We start from the raw sequence: 24,069 nt of genomic DNA on the forward strand, positions 1-24,069 counted from the left end.
ACATCCCCGAACACTATCACAAAGGCCTGGCATAACCTGATGTGCAGGCAAGGGCTTGCCCTCCTAAATTCCCCGCACGTGCCTCTGAAGTGGTGTGCGTGGTACGCGTCGTGGCACGATAAAAGTATGATAGGAGCCATGAATAAGCTGAATATTAAGACCATGGGAGACTTTTTTTAAGAGGGGGGCATGAATACATGGGACATGGCGGTGGAGCGGACAGATGAGATGACTCCACTTCTGCAATACCAGTATTATAGAGCCAGGCATGTAATGGATACCCTTTTGAGAGAGGACCTGCAGGAACCACCGGACATACAACCTCTATCTATGATTCTAACAGATGCGCAACCCCGGGATTTAGTGTCTAAACTCTATGCACAAGTACAAAAGGCGCGTATGCATGAGCTGACAAAAGCCAGAATCGAGTGGCAGAGAGATGTGGGGTTGCAGTTAACGGATGAGCAGTAGCAATACTGCTGCTTGTTGACTCGCATGGTCTCTATGAATGGCAGGCACCGCTTGATACACTTTAAATATATAAATATTACACACGCCTCAAACTCTATAGATATGGGTTACGTATGGAGGCCAATTGTCCTAGATGTAGAGAGGACCAGGCGGGTTTCCTCCATATGTCATGGTCCTGATCAGGCATTCAGCGGTTTTGGGGAAAATATTCACTGAACTAGAAGGCATATGGGGACATCAGTTGGACCGCAAGACGCTAGTGGCGTGTCATAGCTATTGGGCTGCTGTTGGCTAAGTGTCGCATAGCAATGCGCTGGGATCGGAGCCCGGTGCCGACGACAGAAGAGTGGCATAGGGATATGGTGAACTGTAACACGCAAACGGACACCTATAATGAACTGGCACCCCCAACCAGCAGACCTGCACCATACTGGGAAGTTTATAAAAAATATCTGATTGGCAAAGAAACTGGTGAACCGAAGGGAGAAGGACCTATGGATGGGACGACTGATAATCCCTAAACTTATGCTGTTGCAGCTGGATGGTTCTTGGGAGCCTATGCGTGGATACAATATATTGCTTGCCAAGGGGGGAAGGAGCAGGAAGAGAATGGAGAGGGTCCACGTTAATTGGGACTGTTTAGTTGTTGTTCTACTGCCAAAAGAAGTGCAAGCTATAGAATTAAATATTTAACTGTGTTTGCTATGTAAAAAATACGATGTGCGATGGAGTTATTGCTTTCTGTATTAAATTGTGTTGAAAAGCATAAATAAAAAACTAAAAAATAAAATAGTAAAGATGTATATTACAAACATTACTGATTTAAAAAATATAATTGGAAATACACAAACATAATAATATTAAACAATATAAAAAAACTATACATTTCTAGGAATAATACATATAATATTCCCACTCCACCCTGTGCAACAGTATGGAAAGCGTTGGACTCAGGATTGGTAAAATGTACTATTCCCACTCCAGTGAGTGCAACAGTAGGAAAAGCAGTGGACTCAGAAGGGGAAAATTAAATATTCCTACTCCAGTGTGTGCACTAGCAGGGAAAGACTTGGACTCAGGAGGGGTAAGATTTATTATTCCCACTCCAGGTAATGAATCAGTAGGGAAAGCATTGGACTCAAGAGGGGTAAAATGTAATATTCCCACTCCAATCTGGGCAACAGTAGAAAAAGCATTGGATTCAGGAGGGATAAAACTTAATATTCCCAATCCAGTTGGTGCAACAGTAAGGAAAGCGTTGGACTCAGGAGGGGTAAAATATACTATTCCCACTCCAGTCTGTGCAACAATAGGGAAAGCATTGGATTCGGGAGAGGTAAAATTGACTATTCCCACTCCAGTTTCTGCAACAATAGGAAAAGCATTCAACTCAGGAGAGGTAAAATTTACTATTACCATTCCAGTCTGTAACAGTAGGTAAAGCGTTGGACTCTGGAGGGGTGAAATTTACTATTCCCACTCCAGTCGGTGCAACAGTATGGAAAGCATTGGTCTCAGGAGTGGTAAAACTTACTATTCCCACTGCAGTGAGTGCAACAGTAGGGAAAGCATTGGACTGAGGAGGGGAAAATGAGATATCCCTACTCCAGTGTGTGCAATAGTAGGGAAAGACTTGGACTCCGGAGGGGTAAGATTTATTATTCCCACTCCAGTCAATAAAACAGTAGGAAAAGCATTGGACTCAAGAACGGTAAAATGTAATATTCCCACTCCAATCTGGGCAACAGTAGAAAAGGCATTGGACTCAAGAGGGGTAAAACGTAATATTCCCAATCCAGTTGGTGCAACAGTAAGGAAAGCGTTGGACTCAGGAGAGGTAAAATTTACTATTACCACTCCAGTCTGTAACAGTAGAGAAAGCGTTGGACTCTGGAGGGGTGAAATTTACTATTCCCACTCCAGTCGGTGCAATAGTTGGACTTCACTTCAAACTCATAACTTATTTTAATACAAGTATTAATTTAATCAAATTATGAAACCTGTATGGAACCTATTCACAAAACTATTCAGGAGCGCATAAAGTCATACTATTATAAATATTTATACATGCCTTTGTAAAATATTCCCAGACCATCTAAAATGCGAATATTCAGATACAAATAGTACACAGAACAGAATGTGCCCTCTTTGCCCTTTTACAAATAAAGAGTGGAACATTTTCGGACTGTATTCCTGTAGTACAATGTTGAGTATTCACATCAGCTTTTTGTGATTTAACTACACTGATTTCTGCAACAATTCTCCTTTCCATAAGAGTCATCCCATAATGCTGCATTAATCTCACACCTAAAACGTACTGTACCCCACAGTGTTGGTATTTGTGTCTTAATTACAGCATCAGGGTTTCAAGGAGAGAGTAATGAGAGCATAGTAACAATTTCCAATTTCATTTGTTGAACGCCTTTGACTTTTGCTGACAGTATCTTTGGTAAATCTCCGATCTAAAAGTTAGACAATATTTGGCAAAAAAGAAAGTTATCTAATATGGAACACGAATGATATCGAAAGAGAAGCAAATAAAAAATCAATGGTAGATGTCCAATCTGAAAGTTAGTCAATATTTAAAAAAAAGAGGGTTATCTAATAACGAACACAAATGATATAGAAAGAGAAGCAAATAAACACATTGTGGTCTAAATCAGTTTGATTACGAAACACCTCACACTCTGTGGACCATAAGCGTTTTGATGTTTCAACCTGAAATCCTAGTTAAAGATGCATTAGCATGCTTGGGGGATAATCTTCACTGTGGAGATTTTAATGCAACTGCACATATTCTGCCCCCGGTCATGTCATATTTTCCCTTCATATCTGCACTTGCTCCTCTTTGTGCTTAATTTGGCGGCAATTTCATGGCCCCTTTCTGTAAGATTTAAAACTGTAAACTTCGTACTTGTATAGCGCACTACTCACCCGTTAGGGGCCCCTTTCTGTAAGCTTTGTACTTGTATAGCGCACTACTCACCCATTAGGGGCCCCTTTCTGTAAGCTTCATACTTGTATAGTGCACTACTCACTATTAGGGTCTCAAGGTGCTGTACACATACCGCTGTGGAACCTCTCCTGGCTTTTCCCTGTGAGGTGCCCACTCCTGGGCAACCTCCAAGGTGAAGCCAAGCATCCCAGCGCTTTTGGGGCCGTTGTGGAGACTAAGCAAGCTATTGCCCAGAGTGGGACCCATGAATTAGACTAGGCACCTATGGGAGAATTATCAGGTCCGAGGAAATTGAGCCCAAGGGGGAAGGAATTGAACCCTGGTCCCGGGCCAGATTTCTGCATCAGGGTCTGCCGCTCTAACCATTGAGCCACACTTCTCTCTGTCTCTTCTCCACTTCTGTCCACCCACTACTCGCACTACTGACTCCCCTCGGTGCCTATAAACATCTCAATCGCCCTTATGTTATCAGTGCTATGCCGTCCTTGAGGTGTTTCTTTTGCAAACCAGTTAGCTCAGGCGCATTGACATCAATCAGTGTCTCTTCACCGGACACAGCAGCTTTCTACTGTTTCCTACAGTCGGGAAGCTCACTTTGCTGCCCGTAACTTGCGAGCTCTTCCGGGTAGTGACAGGCACTTCCGGTCCGATGACTTCGCCGCTCTGTCTGGAGGTAATGCATCTCCTGGTACTCTCTTTCTTCTCATGGTATTCTCTGCCGAGTACTTGATGCCATTTCCGCTTTAATTCGCTCCGTTTCTTTCTTCAGGCTGCTGTTGAGACCGCCTTGTTACTTTGTTTTTCTACCGCAGCTGATCATCGCCGCCTCTCTCAAGGTAACTCTTGTCTGTGCATTTAGGACTTGTACCTCGCACTTTCATCATGACTTAAAGATTGACAGTTTACTTTCCCTAAAGTTCCTTCTTAAAACTTTGTGATTACCTGTTGGCTGCCATTGGCTGCCATTGATTTTTCTCCAATTCGTAGCTGGATTTTCTGTAAGACTACCCAGTCAATGCATGCGTAACTGTCTCCTTTCTCTTAACTGGCTTTACACACCTAGTGTAACTGCCTCCTTTCTGTTTACTGGTATTACAACCCGGTGTTGGGGTTGGTGTCAGGGGCTCTGCTTTACCTTTGGCTTTATCTTGCCAGACACCAGGGTTAGACCGCTTACCTTGAAGTATTTCTTACTTTGTTACTCCATCTCCTTGCTGTGTATGACTGGGCACTCTTTGTTAACAAGTATGTCTACCTAGCTCCTTACGACAACAGGCAAGATGATTCTCCAGTCTTTTAATGTGTATTACTGGACACTCCTTTAAGGTAGATACCTTTACCCCTTATGTTCACTGCTATATTATTCGTTCTCACTACCACAGTCAATTATTGTTGTTTAAACAGTCAATTTTGGCTTTATAACCACGATGAGAATCACAGACGCTGTCCATACACAATGTCTGTTCTGGGATAATGAAATCTTTATAATTTCTCCTGATCTTTGTGGTGATTCCAATTTGATCTTCATGCCGGACTCCTGTTGTGTGCTAGATTCTTTATGTATTTTATACTTCGTTGGTATCTTTATTGACCTCTGTTCTTTTGTGTTTTTGCCATCTAAATATACAAATATGACATTTTTTTTTATTACGTTCATTATGCTTTGTGTATATCTGGACTACTTATTCTGTCTTTACCCGGTTTCGAATACTAAACCACTATAACGGGATCAGCCTTGGGACACTTTCTGAAGTACATTTTTATGGAATCTTTATGGTCACACATTCTCTCTCTTTTAAAATTTTCTCTTTAAATTCGTACTATTTTTAATTATATCATTCTATTTTTTTGGGTTGGGTTCCCTAATCGGTTCTTTTTGAACTTGTGTTGAATGTGTTCTCTATAACATGACATGTTATACGCATACGTGTGTGCTGTTTGCTTTTGTTTTGTCATGTTTCGTGTTACTTACTATGTCAGCCTTGAGAAAGTTCCAGGCCTGCACCCTGGGAAGGGGCGAAACATGTGTTGACTGTCCTTTACACATTGCAGTTCAGGTTTTGGAACTTCATATAAGTATAAGGAATAACATTTATTCTGCACAAACCAAAGACTACTGACTTTATTAACGTATCAGAATTACAAACAATAACTCAGATGGAGCTTTGTCCTTTACTTTTCTATAGCCCACCCAAGAGAATAGCTACTGGAGTTGGTGACAATGGCACTTTTGAAATCCGAGGGGAGGGTGAATGAAGACTTTGAAAGCAAATATGAGGTTACATTTGGGTTGTGTCTGTTATAACCCTGTGGTAAAAGACCAAGATAGACTGCTGTCACAGCACTCCCTCCTAGGGTTCCTATCATGTACCTTCCTCTAAATGCAACACAGTTTCCTACTTGCCTACCAGTTTCCCAATTTGGTCCTCAATAAAACTCACAAGAATTGACCTACCCTCTTTCTTTGAGTTCTCCATCTTGCCTCCAAACGTGGATTCCTCAATGGACTCAATGTCAAGGTTTACTCCCACATAGCTTGTATCTGCTACTGTACTGTGCAGGTTATGCTGTGTTTCAGTCGAACTTCTTGTTCTGTTCAAGACAGTTGGAGGTGGGACTTGCAGATATTCCACCAGTTACTACCTGTTGTCAGACCACTTTCGGGGACTACAGGGCAGACAGGCCACTTGGCCCCAATCATGGTGGGTGTGGTTGTTTAGCACTGGCATCTTGGAGTCCGTCTTAGGATGACTCTACAAAATGGGCAAACCATACTGCACTTTATTCTCTCGGTAGCAAAAGTGAGCAGTCACAGGCTTTTCAGGGAGGTATTGTGGCAGGGCTGAGACTCAGAAGTCAAAGATCATCCTTAAGACTCAATAACATAATGTTCAGTCTAGTGCTTATCTTTCTCTTGGAAAAAGAAAGTACTTTAATCACATAGCAAAAACTAAATACTATTCAACACAATTGCAGCCTAATACAGGGTTGTAATTATTTGCATCTAATAGTGAGGAGCTACACTCCCTTTTTTTTTAGGGTCGAGCGCAAAGTGCTCTGTCCCTGGTGTAATCTCCCTGTGGGCTTTTAACCACACCCCCGTCAAGCCCATCAGTTTGGTTGATTCATGGGCTTGTCTCTTAAAATTAGCTTGATTTAATTAGTGAAAGGCATGCATACGTCATGCCTTTTTCGGTGTTTAGCCTGCCTCAAGCGCACTGGCCAACTACTGAAATCATGTGAGGCTCCATGTTTTCCTTACTGTTTCTTCACAATTTTTTTTCTTTATTTCGTAGGCAGCGCAATCTTACTGGGCAGTCGTAGAGTGCTTTACATGACATCAACCCTTTTACATGGATAATTGCATTTTTGCCGGTTACAGGGTAATTGCACTTTTTGCGATACATTTCACTGCGAGCAAAACAAACATCTGTTTCCTTTTGTGTGTTTGCTTTATGTTCGTGGCGGCCATCAGCTCGCTTATGTGAAACTGTGTTACTTTTCAGTTTATTTGGCAAGAAAAGCCCAGTTAGTAGTTTATTTTAACTTGAGTAAACGCGAGACCCATGGCATTGCAAAAGCTTGTTTCTCTAGCTCCCTTCTCCTGTGCAAGAGGCAAGAACGAGGCACAGGTGCAGATAACTCAAAGCAGTCTCACTCAGTGAACTGCCATAGCTGTACGAAGGAGGTAAGAATGAGGCACAGGTAACTCAAAGCAGTCTCACTCATTGATGGGCCGTAGCTGTAGGGAGAAGGCAAGAATGAGGCACACTTGCAGGCAACTCAGAGCAGTCTCAGTCAGTGACGGGCTAAAGCTTTTGGGAGAAAGCAAGTATCTGCTGGTATTCCAAAGTCAATCCTGTATGTGCCCTGTTGGCACCCCTGAGCCTCAGCCAAAGTATTTATTATTACACACAACATAGATTCCACAAGGGGTTCAGCATCAAGGTGCCTCATATAAATATTATGACTACATCAACATTACAATATTATTACCTTGAGAGAGTTCATAAAGGGTCCCTGTCAGAGAGAAGTGCAATGGCTGGGGTAAATTGTGTCACAAGGTCAAAGGAGCATATCATCAGAAAGGATACAACAATTGTGTGCCTACCTCTGGCATCAACAAAGTGGGCATCACAAACTGTTGCAAACAATTGATACCAAACTACAGGTCTTACAATGAAATTCTACAAAAAGTGACTTTGGTTCAGGGACCTCTGTGTATTGAGTGGAGTGATGAGCTGGGAAACTGCAGTCATAATTGGCACACGCCCCAGCATTTGCCATGCCATGCCACAACTTGCTTTTTCATCTGTTTGGCTCTGAGGAAGTGGGCATAGCACATGCAGTGTTAGCGCAACAGCATGGTTCATGGAAAAGACTAGTGCCATATTCTTCTGTGTCATTACCAATAGCTGCAAGCGGCCAACCTCTATTTCTCAAAGCTGTGACAGCGGGGATGATGGTCATGAAGATCACTCCCATTATGCTAGAATACCCTTGTACGTCGCGAACTAGGTTGTGTTGCTGTTAAATTTGCAGGCAACGCAGCATTTTCCAGCTTGGAAACATACAGGATTTGAAGTAAAATTATTAGCCAGGGCCAGTCTAACCATAAAAGATGCCCTCCAGTCAGTTTGACAACACTGATGCCACCGATAGACACGGATAACAGTGTGGACCATATTGACGACAACTGCATAGCAGTTGTGAATACATTTACACCTCCCAAGGCCTGACCTTCATCAGACAGCAATTCCTCATGCAGACTTTAGGTGGTTCAATGAAGATTTAGACATTAGGGTGACTGACACAGACTTTAGAGCAGACTTCTCCAATGAGTAGCTTGTGAGCCTATGGTGGCTCTCCAGCCACCTGGAAGTAGCTCTGCCGTGTTCAGCCCAGCCTACTAAATTAGAATATGCATAGCTGAATTAATGTATGCATCCCACAATTGATAAGTGTGTACATGAGATGAAAATGTGTGTATTTTCAGAACTAATAAGCTCACGTTTGGAAAAAAAAATTGATTTCTTAAATATATTTCAAGCCGATGTTTGATTGACAAATCATGCAATATTACTAATATTACCTTGGTGCAAGGTGCATTGCAGCTATGGCTGTAGTGTTTTACCCATGTAGAGGCATTCCAAATTGAAAAAGCCTTTTTACATTGTCACGGGCAGTCCTGCTTGATGTGATCACTGCTGGTAATTTTGCATGGGGTGGTTACTAATATAATCTCTGATATGGTTGCTGTTAAAAGACTAGTAATATTAGTAGCTAAGGATGATTTTCACTAAACATAAGTAGCTCTTGTTTCAGAAAACGTTGGAGACACCAGAGTGTGTGTAAATTAGTAAAATACCTACTACACATTCATATTTGCTTGTGCTAAAATTCAGTTCACAAATGTTTTCTAGGAGTACAATTTCATGGCCTACTTAACGAAATTTGTGTGAATTTTTTTGAGAACAAAAACTACTGGCTGTCTAGGAGGAACGTGCTGGTAAAAAGCACTACAACTGTCTGATAAGCCCCAGGTAGAGAAAAAAACATGTCCTTTTAAAAAATGAAGGTGGCTCAGGAGATACAAATTCACTACCCCTGCACCTGCTTAAGAGCATCCTATGCTGTCACCTCTGTAATAGATGTAATACAAGCAGCCTGATAGAGCCATCAGCATAGCTAGCAGAACTGAAAGCAGTTACCAGAGCATGGATCATAGCTCAGGACAAAACAGTAAATATATACTTGTATTTGTGATACTCCTTTGGAGTAGTGCATGGGACCGTTTGAAAGGAAAGAGAGTTTATTACTTCAGTAAGGAACAAGATATTACAACTTGTGTGCAGTTGTGCTGCTAGCAAAAATAGCAGTTATAAAATGTGAGGCATATATGAATGGACAAACACTGCACTAGGAAATGCATCAGCAGATGGGACGCACTGTATGAAGCAGATTGGGTAGTACAACAAATGCCTTATTATAGCAAAGCGAATTTCAACACTACTAACAATTAAGGTCAAAGCAGAAAGCAAGTAGTTCACAACACCGGAGTCAGAACGCACATTGTAGTTCAAATGAGGACGGGTTGTGGATACACCCTGGTGGGTAGCGTCCAAGTATCATTTTAACATCTGGAATGGTTAGCACATGGGCAAGCACATGTAGGTGAACATGGGAATGATTGCTTTGATCAAGACTTGTTTACTTCTTGTATTACTTGCCCGTATAATGGCATAAAAGAAAACGGCCACCCCTATTATTTGTATAGCGATTATGAATCTAATGTTCGGCATCCATCACACCATAACATGTTTTTCTGGTTGGGAATGCCAAAAGTGGTACAAATTCTGCATTTCAGTTGGCCCCTGATGAAGTATACAACATTTTTAAAGGATCCAGTAAGTAAATACCTTATGAAGTAAATTTAAAAAAAAAATGTTGTACTGCCCTTGTAACCTAACAAATTATTTTTTGTTGTTGCAGGTTTCTGAAATTGTGAAAAGATTATCCGCTGTCAATGAGTAAAAATGTCTACCAAAAGAAGATGTGAATTTGTAAATATTAATGAAGAGTTTGTCTAGTACAGAAAATGGTGTAACTGAGATTGTATTGTGTCAACAAGATTTACCAGACGTTTTAGTGTGTCTAGCTAATAGTAAACGTTCTGCTAAAGGAACTGGGAACAAAAGTTTGCTTGACGATCTGCAAGGTTTGATGAACTAAAAGGACTTCAATCAAACATCAAGACACAATTGTGAAAAAAAACATGATCTAGTTGAACAACTGTTCAATGAAAACTGTGGTAAATTCCATAAAATGCGTAGAAACAAATTTGACAAACACAAACTTGCAAGGTGTTACAAGGTAAGTCCACGGATCCAAGACTCGTTTGGTAAGTCTTTATTATACAGCATCCACAACAGTGCCTGCTGCTTACTCGCTGCTTCCTTCCACTCCCAACCATCCCTCCAAGAATCCTGAGGACATCTCCCTTCTATTCTCTGACATCATCGATCCAATGATATCAGAGACCAGCCAAGTCCACAACACATCTCTCTCCCATAGAAATAGCAAATAACTTAACTTATCTATATTTCAATAACATTACAACACATTGATATAAAGAATACAAAGAAAGAAAACGAGATCAACACAATGCAACACCATAAAAAAAAATAGTGGGCTCATTTGTCAAAAATGTAACTATAGCTAATACAACTAAAATAAAAATGGAATAACCATAAATGATCAATATATGAACAATATGTAATCACACACACAATGTTACTGTCATAGTTTCCTTAACATGTAAAATCCTCTAAGTATTTGGGAGTTGTTTTATTCCTTACACTCCTTCTAATCTTCTCTCCAGGATCAGGATCAGATCCACCAATATTTTCCTCCTTGTACATTCCCTCAGTCATTGGTCTGTCATTCACACATTTGGCTAAGCGCGACATGCTCCACACATCACCCCCTTCCAGAACAACAACATTCCTTCTCACGTGCACAATTTTCTTCGGTCTCATAAACTTAAACGCCCCTTTCCTTGACCAAAAAGTTTTTTTAACATACACCATGTCACCTACATGCCACAACCTTTGATGAGCACCATGTTTAACATCAAATGCTTCCTTATATTTGGCTTGATTCACAATAACTCTGTGTCGGATAGCATCTTTACCAACTGGTGAATCCCTAATCTCTTTATCAGCTAACAACCACAAGGGATTAAGTTTAGAACCCGCCAATCTACCTCTCAATATTCTAAAAGGAGTCATACCCGTAACAGCATTAGGAGCATTTCTGTGGGCCCATAATTTCTCCCTGATGACAGTTTTTAAAGGGATACAATTGTCCATGGCAGTCTGTGCACTAGCTACCACCAACTGGTTCATCTTTTCAACCAACCCATTGGCTTGGGGGGAATATAAAGCGGTGCGAAAGTGAAAGATAGCCAAATCATTAAGAAAATTCTTCATTTCCAGTGAAGTAAATTGCACACCATTATCAGTGACTATCACTTTTGGAATACCCTCACATGCAAAAACATCAGTTAAGAACTCTATGACAACTTTAGTGGTGATAACACTCACACAACTATCAGTGACCCACTTGGACATATAATCAACTAACACAATTGCAAATCTCTCATTGTGAGGTAGAGTTTCAAACGGTCCCACAATATCTAAACCAAGTTTGCACCATGGTTCATCAGGAACATGAACCGGGGAAAAAGGAGCAGTCCTTACACTTTTGAATTTATCACTCCTTGCACAATACATACAATTTTTTACGACCGCCTCAACCTGTCTATCTAAGCCTGGCCACCAGTAGCATTCTCTGACACTAGCTTTGGTTAAGTTCCTGCCTAAATGTCCCTCATGAGCTAAATTGACCAGTCTCTCGTACAACCCATCTGGAGGAACCAACCTATCACATCTGTACAGATCATTTCCAACAATACTCAATTCATCTTTGATGTTCCAAAATGCTTTAACACCATCTGGACAGTTGCATAAATCAGGCCAACCCCTCACAACATATTCTGAAACCAGTATGCGAACGGTGTCTCGTTCACATTCTGACTCCCATCCTTCCTTATCAATAGCTGGTTCTTTAATCCACAAAATTGGAATCTGATCATCCGTAGTATGGTCCGTCAAAGGTAATCTAGAAAGGAAATCTGCCGGAATGTTTTCTTTCCCTGGTAGGTATTCCACATGGAAATTATATTCCATTCGATCTTCTACCCAACGTTTGATACGTTGAGTTGTGTTTTCTATATTACGGCACGAAAACATCTGCACTAAAGGTCTGTGATCACTTCTAAGTACAAACGGTAACCCCCATAGGTAGTACTTAAAATGGTTAACGGCCCAATTGCATGCCAAAGCTTCCCGCTCTATTACTGATTAGCGGATTTCTGCCTCTCTAAGAGAACGAGAGGCAAAAGCCACTACACTCTTTTCACCATCAACCAACTGTGAGAAAACTGCACCCAAACCCTTCAGGCTAGCATCCGTGGACAGCAAAGTTTTCCTCCTAGTATCAAAATGGCCCAGTGCAGGCATCTCTCCAATTCTGGATTAAACAATGTTAAAAGCCTCTTCACACTCCGAGGACCACACAAAATCCACACCCTTCTTTAGCATGGCTCTTAAAGGTTGTACTACACTCGCAAAGTTTATAATAAACTTCGAGTAGTATTCTGCTAGACCAAGAAATGAGCGCACTTGATCTCTGTCAGAAGGAGTGGGCATTGATAGATTTGGCCAGTGTCACTTTAGGTTTGATACCATCGCCAGAAATGGTGTGCCCCAGATAGGAAACTGTTCCAACCTCGAACTTGCACTTTTCTTTCTTTAAGGTTAAACCTTTTTCCTTTAATCTCCTCAAAACTGCTCTGAGAGCAATGTCATACTCCTCTTCATCTTCACTATAAATTAGCATATCGTCTTGAAAGAATAGGACAGAACTCAAACCCTTAAGCACTTCTTTCATTATTCTTTGAAAACACGTAGCTGCCGACGCTAAGCCAAATGGCATTCTAATAAACCTAGAAGCTCCCAAAGACGTAACAAAAGAAGTTAAGTGTCTTGAGTCCTCATGAAGTAAAATTTGATGGTAGGTCGCAGATAGATCAAACACACTAAATACCTTGGCCTGTGAAAGCATGGTTAAGGTTTCATTAATGTTCGGCAAAGGTTGGCGATCTACCCATGGCACTGGTTAAGACCGCTTAAGTCCACACACATTCTAATTTTAGAACCATTGTCCTTGGGAACTAGAACAATGGGAGCCAACCATTCCGAAGCTTCAATTTCTTCTATAACTCCCAAACTCAGCAACCTATTAAGCTCATCCTGCAATGGAGACAACATCAAATGAGGCACTTTCCTTACTTTATGTACTACTGGTTTAGCAGAAGATTTCAAAATGATTTTATGCTTGAAATCTGCCAACAACCCTAATTTGTCACTGAACACTTCAGGAAATTCATTCACAATTGAAGCATCACTTTCTATATGAGATATAGAAAGAGCTTGTTCGGGGGAATTTGGGTTGAGAATAATGCCGAGATCTTTTTGATGTCTCCACCCCAACAAGTTGTCTCCTTGTTTGGCCACATACATTTTCCCTACAGTTTCACGCCCTTTGAATTTGATTGTCATCAATGAATAGCCAAATAAATCAATTCTCTGTCCACCATAGCCTATGGGGTTAATATCAGGAGGGAAAAGTTCAATGTGGTCATTACCAAAAATGTTCTCCCAGTTTTGATCACCTATTAAGGTAAAAGGAGATCCTGAATCCGCAAGGACAGGAACAACTTTACCATCAATCTCTATATCACATTTTGGCATAACTAACTTGGTGTCACTACCTATAGAGGAATTCTGAGTATCAGGACACTTCACATTCACAATAGCAACAGCTCCTTCCAGAGAGGGATTTTTCGCTAATAACTTTTCTTGCACTCTTGGATTACTGGTACATCTTACCAGTTGATAAAATATGCTCCATGAAAAATAAATTAATAAATGAATAGTAATATAATGAAATGTTCAAAATCCTCTAAGTACTTAAGTCAAGAATAGTATATTATTCACATATTGTCCTTCCTTCCATTTCAATAAAATATGACATTTCCAGGAACAAAGTATGTGTAAATGTGGTTTTGTGCCAGAGAAAAATGAGTTAGCAGTCTAGACACTGTAAAACTGTAAAACACGCGAGATCTGACTTTCGTGTCAGTCTCGCGATGCATCAAAGTGGAAATCAACTGTTGGGGAGACTCGCGCCGTGACGTTGCTCTAGATGACAGTCTCCTCAGCACAGAGTCCCTGGAATGCTGCTAAAGCCACACGCGCACGTTCGCACGTGGACTTTGGAACTCGCGCATGCAATGGTATCCCGTTTCTTCTTTTTTTTTTTTTTTTATTGCGCATGAACTTCAAGCGCGCTCGAGCCGCCGCCACAAACACGGCCAGCGCGCACTTAAGCCACTGCTGCCAACACGGCTCGAGCACTGCCACAAGACGTTCCCAAAAAAGAAATGAAATGCGGCCGAATACCTTCTCTCGCCAGGACCTGCAGCTCAGCAATTTCACGGCACACACCAATTTCACAGCACGCACCAGCCCGCGGCGCCACTCGACACGGTTGCAGGTCTGCACTCTAGGTTGGCGGAACATCAAAAAGGAACGAAAACTGCCCTGTCACAGCTCCTATTACTACAACGCTGGAGTACTTGAAATATCAGCACAACGCTGGAGTACTTGAAATATCATCACAGTACTTCTTCTCAACTGATAGACTGACGGCTGGGCTTCTGTCAAGTTCTATCACACGCCAGGTTCGGTGGATGCTTTAGACTCTTGTCGCCACTGTTACAAGGTAAGTCCACGGATCCAAGACTCGTTTGGTAAGTCTTTATTATACAGCATCCACAACAGTGCCTGCTGCTTACTCGCTGCTTCCTTCCACTCCCAATAGTCCCTCCTAGAATCCTGGGGACATCTCCCTTCTATTCTCTGACATCATTGATCCAATGATGTCAGAGACCAGCCAAGTCCACAACACAAGGTTATCAAAAAAAAACTAAACTTGTTCAAGACCGTTTTCAAGTGAGTACTTCAAGGTGTTTCATAGTTGGTGAATTGAAAGATACATGTTTCTTATGTGATGAAGAGTCAGGGGTAGAGCTTATAAATGTGCGTACACTTAAATTGAGTAATTGAGTTTGAGATGCTGCAGTTACATTAAGTGACTCAAAAGTACTCGCCAAGTTAAGTTATGGTGATATGGTTGCGAGCGAAGTACCACAAAAAGTGTCTTGTTAGTTTTTATAACTGGCATCGGCAAATACAGAACAAAGAAAAAAACACTGACAACAAATAGACATTAATCTATGGCATGGTATTAGGTGAAATAAAAACAAGTTACTTTGCTGTTACTACAGTTATTCACTATTTGCATCTTTCATAGATTCACATGCTTGGATCATCCCCATCGTCAAAGTGGGAGCCCCATGGTACCTTAGAAAAGCAGTAAGTAAGAATTATAGGCTATAATGCTAGCAAACTTAAACATATAGCCTATCCATGTCCTTTTGAAAAAAGATCCAAACTTGATCTATGACCAGTGAGGCACCAGCACCCTCTAGAATACTCCTAAGAGAGGCTTCTTCCCGCAGATTTTCAAGCACTAGAGTGATGAAAAGGAAGGTGAGCTTCACAGGGGAGGAGCGTGGGTCACATTTGAATCTACGAGAGATACCAAATACTGGATAAGTATAGTTACAGGTAAGTAACTTGTTTTATTTTGTAGTAATGGATCTTTCTTAGATTCACATGCATGAATCTGAATAGCCATCTTCACTCAAAATAGCTGTTATGCCCGGAGTGGATGGTGTGTGTAAGCATATCAGTTGATATAAACAATATGTAATCATACAACAATCCTAATAATGCAGGAGTTGTTTGTGTGCTTTAGGTCAGTTAGCGAGTTTCCAGCCTATGTATGACAAAATTGGATAGTGGATGAAATCCCCCGAGCTATTGTTGCCTTAGCGAATCCTGTTTGGGACACTGAATGTAGGATTTCAAATATCGTTTGATGTCCAGTGTGTGTAAAAAAAAAATTCGGCTGCAGTCGATGGGTTTGGAAAAAATATTCTCAATATAAACGGTTTAAGTAAAAAGATGAGGGAACCTTTGGAGTAAATCTTATGTCATTCGAGAAAGTTATAAAAGGCTCTTTGGTGGTAAATGTCTGTATGTCACTGACTCTCCTAGTGGAAATAAGTGCAGGGAGAGTTGCCACTTTCCATGTGAGGAATTTCAGCTCAGCTGTGTGTATGGGCTCGAACAGCACTTTTATTGAGAAAGGACAATATTTAGTTGGCATTGAGGAGGAGGTGGTAACATCGGAGGAAAAGTGTGAAACAGTCCTTCCATAAACTGTTTTATGAGTCTGGAGAAACCTAGCGAAGGTATATTTACCGAAAGTCTATATGAAGATATTGCTGTCAGGTGAACCTTAACTGAGGCAGGTCAGAACCCGGTTTTTGGAGAGAGCAAGGAGGTATGATAAAATCTACTTTGGTAAAGCCTCCCATGGGTGCCCATTGTTTTGTCGGCACCAAACACAAAATCTTGGCACTTGAGTCTGTAAGTCTTGTTTGTACTGTCAGCACGTGCTCTAGAAATGATTACCCTACATTCCTGATCAATGTTCATGATCTGGAATTCACAGAACTCCGGAGCTGTGCGTGCAATTGGAGAGATGCTGGTTCCAGATGAAGTGTCTGCCATTGGTTCTTCATTAGCAGGTTCCGTTTGCTGGGAAGTCGTATGGGATTGGCCACGGATAGGAGAATGAGTTCCGTGTACCAATACTGTCTGGGCCATCTGGGTGCTATAAGTCAGCAACCCTCAGTCTTCATCTTCTTGAGAAGTCTGGGGATCAACAGGAAAGGGGTAAAAGCGTATGCAAAGATCCCGGACCCTCGCATTGAAAGACCCCCGGAGTGGGAACCGACTGGCATAAAAATGGTATTTGATGTTCTTGTTGGTGCAAAAAAGACCCAGGACCGGTTGTCCCAGCGTCAAAAGATCTTGTCTACTTCCTTCTGATTGAGTTCCCATTTGTGGCAACTGTCGTCTGTCCTGCTGAGTGAGTCTGCAAGGACGTTGTTGATCCTCTGGTACGTGTTCCACTCTCAGAGATATTTTGTGAAGAGTAAGCCAGTCCCAGAGAGCTTGAGCTTCTTGTGAGAGGGAGAGAGATCGTGTTTCTCCGTGTTTGTTGACATAATACATGCTTGTCGTGTTGTCTTTGCGGATCAACACCGAAGATCCTGAAATTAGAGGAAGGAAAGCTTTCAGCGCGTGAGATTGCTTTCAGCTCCAAAAGATTTATGCGCATTTTCTTCTGAGAATTGAACCATTTCCTTTGAATCCACATATCTTGCAAGTGACCTCCCCAGCCTTCTAGAGAGGCGTCCGTTGTTATGATGAAATCTGGTATTGGAGTTAGGAAAGTGAACCCCTGAGAGATGACTGGTGTGGGACCACACTGTAGGGTTTCTATCGTCCTTGTGATTTTGATCAAGTCCTTAAAGGACCCTTGAGACTGAATCCATTAACGTTGAAGTTCTTCTTGTAGTGGTCTCATCTTTAGTCTTGCTAGATGTACCAGGTTTATTGAAGAGGAAATCATTCCTAAACGCAACTTGAATGTTCTCACAGAAATAAACCTGCTTTTTGAAATCATGAGAGTGAGGTTGGAAAGTTTTTGTTGTCTTTCTATTGAAAGATAAGCATTGTTTCTGACTGTGTCGAATTTTGCACCCAAAAAGACCATCTTGTGCATTGTAATAGCGGATGACTTCTGGTGATTCACAGTCAGGCCAAGATTGTGAAATAAAGCTAGGGTGGCATCAGAAGCCTGTTGCGGAGTCGGTGCCTTTAGTAACCAGTTGCCTAAATACAGGAACATTTCAAAACCTTGGTTGCGCAGAGTAGGCGCCACTAGTGCAAGACACTTCGTGAAAATCCTTAGTGCAGACTTCAGCCCAAAAGGGAGAAGTCTGAATTGATAGTGGGTCCGAGCTATGGTAAAACAAAGGTATTTGCGATGCCTGGGATGTATGGGAATGTGGAAATCAGCATCTTGGAGATCCAACAATGTCATGTAATCTCCACTGTTGAGAAGATGGAGGATATCTGACAGGAAGGATTGCTTGCACAGGAATTTGTTTAAATGCCTGAGATCTAGAATCGGCCTTCATTCTCCTGACTTCTTTCTTACTAGGAAGAACCAAGAGTAAAAACCTAGACCTCTCTGAAGTATGGGAACCTTCTATGTCACACCCTTGCAAAGCATTTGAGATACTTCTTGCTTTAGAAAGTGAAGGTGAAGTGAGTGTGTTTTCACTGGAGGGTGGTTTGGTGGTTTCTGCACAAATTCTAGCATATTACCAAAAGTGACTATATCCAACACCCACTTGTCCAAAGTTATCTTTTCCCAATGTTGCTGGTATTTTGAAATATTTGAGCCCACTTGGTTTGTGGGAAATAAGGAACTGTAGCCGATTCCTGATGAGAATCATTGTTTACGGGTCGCCTGCCACTTTTGGGGCGGAGGGAGGGCTGTTTCTTTCTGCCGCCTTGCTTGGAGTAAGCTGGCGCAGGTGGTTGACAGTAAGACTGGTGGTGGGTAGGCCTGTATTTGGACTGTTGTTGGTATTGTCTGTGGTAAGTACCTCTAACAGAGGACAAACCTCTGCCTCTGACTTCACAAGAGGGTTGCCTCTTGTACTGCAGAGTAGCCAGAAAGCGAGCAGTATCGGTGTCCATCTTGATGGCTTGTAAGGTGTCATCTATGTGCTTACCGAACTGGGTTTCGCCATCAGAGGCCATATGAAGAATTCTTTATTGAACCTCCGGTCTAAATGAGGTTGCCTTTAACCAACGCAGACGGTGCAAGACTGCTGCTCCTGCAAGCTGCCAAAAACCAGTGGAAGCTCTATCTAGTGCACAATCGATAGCCTCTGAAGATGTGCGCTCACCCTCTTGCAGTATTTTATGTGCCTCTGGTTGTTTATCTTCTGGGATGAGGTTGATGAAGGCACTCATGTCAGACCACATCTGATGGGCGTAACAACCTAAAATAGCCAGGGAGTTGGCAGCACATACGGTAATGGCTGACGTGGATGAAAACCTCTTTCCTACGTTATCCAGACGCCTGCCCTCTTTGTCTGGTGGAGCTGAAATGGGAGCTGATTGATTTTTTTCAACACCTTTGGGCAGCTTGAGACATGACGGAGTCTGGTTTTGGGTGCCCTATTAAACAGGCTGGAAAATAATCTGTAGCCTTATATTTTTTGTCCAGTTTGGGTTGCACAGTTAAGACTAGCTAGCTTTTTCATTATTTTTAAACCTTCCCTCCAGATGTAATCTAATCGCTCTCACCATTTTATTTTTTTGCTGGTCCTTAAAATCATGGAGAAAACATTCTGAATGGGAGACTGATGTCAGTAAATAGAAGCGTATAGCGTCTATGTCCATCAAAGTATGAAATCCTCCTATATATCCCAGAGGAGAATCCGATGGATGAGGAGGTGGTGGTGATGGCATAAGAGCCATCACCACCACCTCCTGAAGGATGATCTCTTCTTCTTCCCTTTTATCATCTGAGTAGGTCATGTCTTCTTTGGGAGGCGCGGCTATCGTGGAAGTAGATGTGAACCTAGGTGTTGCTGGAGGTGGAGGTATGGTTCTAGGTGTCGCCGGAGAGGAAGGTTGTAGCTGTTGTGGCTGATCTGGAGCTGAATCTGGAAACCTTCTTTTATACTCCAGGAGCATGGACTGTAAGTCCTGAACTAAGGAAGCAGGTGTTTGTGCTGTAATACGTGGCTGCTGGTGTTGCATTGGCTCATAATAATGCCTATGATGTGTATAATAGGGCTCATATTCCTGCTGTTCGTATTCATCGTTATCATCCTGATATTTGATGTGTAATTATGACGAACTATGTGTGTCCCCAAATTGCCCCATATCCTCAGATTCTTCCCACTCCAGCAGATGGCTAGGTAATAATGTTGATACCTTGCTAGGAGATGTATCTTCAGGAAGCAAGGTAGATCTAGAAAGTGTAGAGATCCTGACTGTCGCATGCAGATCAGGAGAACCAGCAGAGATGAGTACCACATTGCGTAGTGGCCATCTATCTCTTGGGTGCTGTTGTCGACGGCTGTGTTGTCATTGATGGTGTGGATGATAATGGTCTTGTCGACTGTGCTGTCATCGACCGTGTCTTCAGCATCGTCTGCGTTCTCCCCAACAATGCCTTTTCTGAAGAGAATCTCTCACAAAGTCTTCGTCGACAAGTGGATTGTCGACAGTGCAGGAGACATTGGAGATTTGGTCGATTGGAAGTTTTTTTTTTTTCTTTGAACTGTAGTCAAGTATATTGTGTCACTCACTGGGACAGATAAAAGTGGAGTTTTTAGAACCGTTGTCGACTATGTCATTGTTGACGAGGGTCTCTTAGATGAGACAGTGGCGATGGTAGCTGTAACAGCAGTGGTCGATACGAGAGTCGATGGTAATGTTGTCGGCTACTTCAATTTAAGTGGTACCTTTCTGGATGTTGACTGCCCTGAACAAGGAGAAGTTTGACGAGTCTCCTTTTTGCGATGTGGAGAGGATGGCTTGGAGGAGGCTGACCCTTTTAAGGCTTTAGAAGGGTACTTATGATGTGGTTGGTGATATTGTCTGCTCTCAGACCGCCCTGGGTCAGAAGATCTAGACCTTTTTTGAGGCTTTTGGTCCATGTCGCTCTCCTCACCTGAAGTATGGGATTTTGCCTGTAACCAGATTAAAAGTCTTCCTTCTCTGTCCTTTTGAGTTTTAGCAGAGAAGGTGCTGCATATCTTGCAGTCCTTGATGCTTGGGATACATACAGACAGTAGAAGCAATACTTAGGTGGATCATACACATAGAGCCTTTTCTGGCCACAAGTCTTACAAGGGCGAAAAAGGCCTTCAAGCATGCGAATCTATAAAAGATCCAGTAATTAATAATGTAAACTGTTTCGAAAATGCAAAATTCTGAAGTATCGTCAGTATTTGCTTTATATAACATCAAATCACTCGTAGTTCTGTGTATGACAGAATTAGGTGTAGAAAATGCAGACAAATATGTACACAGCACACACTTAAAAGAAAAGATTCTTGCGTTCATACCACAAATACCGGTGAACCAAAAGGTAGATATATTCTTCTAGAAGCAAAAATGATGTATGTAGGAGAACATATATTCAGTGTCTGTAAACAAAATGATCATCAGCATGGTTCTGCCTGGCCAATGCAGCTGCTATTATTAAAGAATAAATGTTTTCACTTGAAGTAGCTGGATTTAGTGGACAGTTTGAGCAAAATTGCCAAGAAAAGTCAGTGGGACTGCTATACTAAATCTAATACGAATGATTATGGAAAGTTGTAACATTTCAAATGACAGCACAGTAAATTATAAGAAGAGTGCAGCTTTGTCAGTCTTACAGCTTGTTCGTATCATACCAGTAATGATTTTTGGTATTGGGGGACATTAAAGGCTGAGTATGTTAATAAACTTGGCAAAAGTGTTTGTGATGGTATTTTATTTTTCCATGCATTTACAGGTTGCAACACTGTTTCTGCATTTGCAGATTGTGGCAAGAAAACAGGTTGGAAAATGAGGCAACTTTTTCAGGCTCTCACAGAAACATTTATTGAGATCTCTCAATGCCCACCAGATATATCAAATAATAGTTTGTCAACTAATTTTTTAATTAGATCATACAATAAGAACCCAAAAACAGATTCTGTTAACGAGTGTCTTTAGAATGATGGTGACCAAACTTAATCACTGTCTAGAAAACATGCCACCAAGTGAGGCTGCTCTTTTAAAGCATAGTAAGAGAGCTATTTTCTAAGCGGGTTATGTGTGGGGTCAGAGGTGGAACATGTATCCTGATATACCTGATCTAGCTCAGTGGGGTTGGCAGAGGGAAGACTCTGGATATGAACCTCTGTGGTCACTTTTGCTTGAGGCTTCAAAATACTTCAAGGAACTTGTTAACTGTGGATGTAAAACATTGTGTACCCATGATTGTAAATGTAAGCAGTTGTCTCTTTCTTGTACTAGTCTTTGTGTTTGTGATGAACAATGCAATCAGGAGGACATGTTTTAGATGACTGAAAAAATGTAACCTTTTAAAAAACAAAAACTGTTGACTAAAATAACAATAAACATTAGTAACAATATCATTTGTATCGTCATTCCTTTTCAATAAAAAAATGTTTTAATGTTGAAATGTTAGAAAATCTGTTTTTATATTATAACACAAAATATAGCAAAAATATGCAGGGTGTCATTTAAAATTTTGTAATAGACTTGGTACATCCTCTATATGGGGGTCCCAGTGCCCCTAAAATAGTAACATAAAGTAAACATTTTTTATGAACCATGATTTTTGTTTCAAATTTCTTTAGCAGTTCAAAAGTTAAAGTGGGGGGGGGTGAGCAAGTTATGTGGACCACCCTGTATATCTACATTCTTACACTGTAACATGAGTCAATTGAATTGCAACATTTTTAAATTCCTTGGCTAAAAATAATTTCCATTATGTGCTGGACGACTAATATTATATTTCTGATCATTTATTGGCCCTTGCGGCAGCCATTTTGTATTACGACATCACACGCCTAAAATGGGGGTTCATATTTTTGGGGTCTAAATCAAAAATCAATGTTCATATGACTACCTAACATTGTGCCAAGTGCCATATTAGTATCACATTTGCACGATTCGGGTGTTTTTTTTTTTTAACTCTAAGCTACTTCACTATAGTTGATGCCCCTCTGCCTCTACACTGACCTTGGTAGCATTGTAGCACTTGTGGCTCTTCTACTTTGAAAGCACTAAATGGTCCCTTTGCTGACTTCTACTTGAGTCTGTGGACTTTGATACTCCATGTTCTAGATTTAAGAGGCTCCTAGAGGTTAATTGTGAGATCTGTTTATGGCTTAGCATTCCTGTCGTGGCTACTTAACCTGGCTGACATAGCTTGCCAGACTCACAGGAATGGCCGCTTGTCACAGGTGTCTAACTTAGTAGCGCTTGCATTCTTTTTTTTAGATACTTGTGACTGTGTGCCCCACACTTCATTAATCGTATGATGAAATATTTTACGTATTCTCCCTATTTGTATAAGGTACTCATTATATAGGAGAAATCCCCATGTTTAGTGCCAGCCTGCAGAAGTGAGGATCTTCCACCCCTTCCCCCTGAGTATCAGAAGAGATGACTGATACTGTTGACTGACCCTGGGGGGAAGGAGAGTTGAGGAGAGAGAGAGGGATGGAGTGAGTAATGGTTCTTGCATACCTGGAGCTCCTGTGGAAAGAATCACAGGAGTGTTGACCCTTTGAAGAGAGCCCGTCAAGTTCTAGTGGCAATACACGCTCCTTCAATCAAGGATTTATAACGCACAGCAAATGTGCTGGAAAAGCAAGGAGAAGACAGGAGCAAGAGCGATGCATCAGCAAGGGGAGAGCTGGGCCTGGGGCCTGCTCAATGGGGTCACGCTACAAACTTCATTAATACAAATACACATACAGTTCCCTGCTTTCCAATGACGTGGAATGTGAAGTCTTAGTGGGCCCAGTACTAAGGAAACCTGTTGCATTCCATACAGGTTTTAGGGGAGACTGCAATTGATATATAGGGGGGCTGCTTGAATGCAATTGAACCAGCAGCAGGCCCCTCTCCCTGCCCCATGAATGCGTCACTGCTGGGTTGGTTAGGTTGTCTGGGGGAATGGAGTTCTGCTCTGTGATGGAAACCCATCTCCATATCAGTCAGGTATAGTTTCAGGCCGGTTGCATGGCGCTGACTGTCTTCCTACTATCCATTAAAGGAAGGCTGCTGCAGATTCTACAGACAACACCACTGCCACGTGATACTGCAACAAGGAGTCGGGTTTTGGGTCATGTGCCAAAAGGCCCTACACCTCTGGAATTTGGTGGATCAACAGGACATTACCATGATCCGAACCACCTCACTAGACCATTAGATGCCAGG

General features: G+C 41.7%; 1 protein-coding gene and 1 pseudogene across 3 annotated transcripts in view; one reads left to right on the forward strand and one right to left on the reverse strand.

Annotated features, from left to right (window-relative positions):
- LOC138260798 (zinc finger protein 271-like) overlaps positions 1–24,069 on the reverse strand; it is a 236,718-nt pseudogene that overhangs the window by 107,534 nt on the left and 105,115 nt on the right.
- LOC138260522 (zinc finger protein 436-like) overlaps positions 1–24,069 on the forward strand; it is a 65,783-nt gene that overhangs the window by 36,861 nt on the left and 4,853 nt on the right. The window contains exons 1-2 of one of the 3 annotated variants that reach the window (XM_069209178.1): positions 4,063–4,100; positions 4,197–4,263. The exons of 1 other annotated variant lie outside the window; for it this stretch is intronic. The gene's annotated coding sequence lies outside the window, so the exon portion shown is untranslated. Of the gene's footprint in view, positions 1–4,062; positions 4,101–4,142; positions 4,264–24,069 lie in introns of those variants that run through there. One more of the 3 variants, XM_069209207.1, reaches the window with a different exon arrangement.

Source organism: Pleurodeles waltl, chromosome 1_1 (assembly GCF_031143425.1).
Source record: "Pleurodeles waltl isolate 20211129_DDA chromosome 1_1, aPleWal1.hap1.20221129, whole genome shotgun sequence".
Classification (NCBI taxonomy): domain Eukaryota; kingdom Metazoa; phylum Chordata; class Amphibia; order Caudata; family Salamandridae; genus Pleurodeles; species Pleurodeles waltl.